We start from the raw sequence: 3,017 nt of genomic DNA, 5'->3' as shown, positions 1-3,017 counted from the left end.
TTCCTTACCCTTATCTGGCTCAGCATTGGATGGACATCCTCTGGCAAAGTGACCGTAGACATGGCATTTTCGGCATTTGAAGGGCAGCTGCTCATAATCTAGCTTCTGCACATGAGTCCAAATTCCTACATTGATTTTTATGGCTTCTGGTAGTCCCACCTTTAGGTCTACTTCTACGCAGATTCAAGCACAATCATATTGGTCTTTGTTGTTTGCCTGATCTATAAATTTCCCAAGGGCATTGCCGATGTGCTTCAACGAATCCCAGTTCCAACAATGAACTGGGAGGTTTGGAAGCCTGACCCACACTGGGACAGCCGTGGGAACGTCGACTGCAGAGTCGAAATCCAACGTCCATTTGTTGAGATAAATACCCTGGGGGGCCATGAAATAGGGGCCATTTTGGAAGATCATATCCTTGTCGTCCTTAGAGGTGAATTCGAAGAGGAAAAACCCCCGTCCCAAAAAATAAGATGTGACGCTATTCTTGATCAATGGTTCCCGGTTCTTGTTGACCCAGATCTCAGTGGACTTAGGAGATGGCCATAGTCCAGTGAATTGGCAAATGAGGGCACACTTAGCTAAGGACAGGGCGACTTGGATCAGGGTCTCTGGGGGCAGGGAGATTTCAGGAATATCCTCGAGCCCCTTAACAAACTTGGCTGCTTCACTCTTTTTCTTCTGCGACAAACTGACCAAGAGCCGATTGAAGGCGTTGACAGATGAAGGTGGGGGGGGGGGAGGGGGCCTGCTTGGGGCGAGCCCGGGACCTCCATGGGGGGCGAATCCTAGCTTATGGGCCACCTCCCAACAACAAACGAGCCACACAGTGCACACAACATAGGCTCAACACGCTTAGCAAATGAGTGTAGGGACAAAGGGCGTAGAGGAGGCAAGGTAGAGGGCCCAGGCCACAGGGCAGAAGCTCCTAGGGCGCAAAATACAGAGGTGCCGTAGCACAGGCAGAAGACTAGGTCTTCATGAGCTGCTCCATCGCTCCAGGTTGCAATAAAATCCTTTTTGCGCAATGTTAATAAACTCATATATTTAAAAAATAAAACATAAAATTAAGTCATACAATGTTGATATTTTAAAGTTGAAAGGTTCATTAATTAATAAGATTATAATTTAAGTTTCAATTCCAAAAAGCTTTCAAATTTATGTGATAGTTAGTATAGTTGATTTAATAGATGGTCAGTAACATGTAAACTAGCATTTGCACCAAGAGGTGTAAAGACATGTCGATAGGTTTTGATTTTTTTCACCCTTCCAATATATATACAAATATATAACAATCAAATTAAAATTACTATGCAGAAATGACTAGGGGAAGTTATGTTTTTCTAATTACTATCACTGCATTATGCCAACATGAGATCTTAAGTAGAAGAGAAGAGAAGAGAATCAATGAAAGAGATAACTTTGCAAAGTTGTAAAACCAAAACACTTCTTACTTAATGAAGTCATTCTTTAGAACACACATGCAAATCGTGGCAAGAAATCTAGTTAGAGAAGAATTGTTACACAAGAATTTGAAAACTCCATCTGGGTCTGAAATCGACCAAAGCAGGTTAAATCATGGATACGAAGAGAGTGAATGTTGTATGTGTATTTGGATAAACCATATTTCTAATATCACCAAAAATAAATGGAGAAGCATAATCTATCATCACCAAGTTGAGCCACATTGTTATCCCAATTCAGAGATTTCACTTTCCTTAGTCGATTCTATCAGAACCAATCAAATTTGGTGTTTTAGAAGTGGTAGGCATCGAGATGATTGCATCACAATCTAGGACATTCCAAGACCCACAAATTGGGGCATACATAGCGTGCCTGAAAATATTGATTTTGTTGTAGAACAATTTGGGAAATATGTCAAGACTCTTGATGTAGACATTCACATCCTGATACCTTTTGTTGATCGTATCATTTATGTGCATGCTTTGAAAGAGGAAGTTATTCCTATTCCACAATGTCAATATTTCCATGGTGGTGTACTTTCTATGAAGATTGTTGACCAATTTAGAGCATCTTATGGTGTTAAGAATCTCATTTATGTTGTTATTCAACTTGCACATACAAGCATGAGCAGTGAACTAGGTAAGATCACATTAGATAAAAATTTTGAAGGACTGTTACACAAGAATTTATAATGGGCAACCAATGGATTTCGAAATGTCAAGGCAAGGATGAATACTTTGAATATTTATCCATTCGCCATTCAAATGGAATTTGAGTCTCCACCCACTTAACTGATTACATGAAATCAACTTCAATCTCCTTGGCATCGGTAATCTCAATAGTAAAATTTGGATATGCACGAACAATAATTTCTATGACACGATCATTTTTGTATAGGGTTTCAAAGTGGAGGTGTTTGTACAGTAAAATTGGATCTACATTATTTTCTTTATCGATTTTTCCTATAAAACCCTGGATAGGCAAGTCATCATAATACATTTGAAAATAATAATCCTTCTTCACTGCTTCTCTAAACTTCACCAAATCCTCCTCAGTTAATTTTTTCTTGCAAAGAAGTTCAAAATTTTTGTTTTCCTGGAAATCAAGCTTATATCGAGCACCAACCATTTGGTCACCATTTAACACTTCTCCAAGATCTTCCCTCTTCTCAGTCACCTTATTTGCAATATTGACAGAACATTGCTTATTAATAATATGCCACAACAAACATGCTCGTTTCTTCTACAAAATACATAGTCAAGAAAGTCAAATATGCAAAATTTGTACAAACCTGGAGGACAAAATGGCAAATCAAAATACCAACATGTTTCATTGCAAAACATATATAGAAGAAATGAACATTTGATAATTGATAGAGAAACGATTAAAACAAGGATACTTTAAATTTAAATTGATAAAATTGAACTGTAGTGACCCTCGTGGATTCTGGCAACACACATAACTATCATATCATCAATGTACCGGCTCCACCACTGATTGCAACACGTTGTCTAGTCTATGGGTAAGTTTGATAAATAAAGCTAAGTTTCTCT

The 3,017-nt window shown here is 38.5% G+C and overlaps 1 pseudogene; it reads right to left on the bottom strand.

Annotated features, from left to right (window-relative positions):
• Positions 1–1,450: 1,450 nt before the first annotated feature.
• Positions 1,451–2,807, bottom strand: LOC149170111 (transmembrane 9 superfamily member 2 pseudogene; annotated as a pseudogene).
• Positions 2,808–3,017: the final 210 nt, after the last annotated feature.

The sequence above is a fragment of the Pinus tabuliformis genome, chromosome 4_2 (genome assembly GCF_031772625.1).
Source record: "Pinus tabuliformis cultivar Carrire ecotype Pingquan chromosome 4_2, CPIR1, whole genome shotgun sequence".
NCBI classification, from domain to species: Eukaryota; Viridiplantae; Streptophyta; class Pinopsida; order Pinales; family Pinaceae; genus Pinus; species Pinus tabuliformis.
This window is presented reverse-complemented; position numbering and strand designations above follow the sequence as displayed.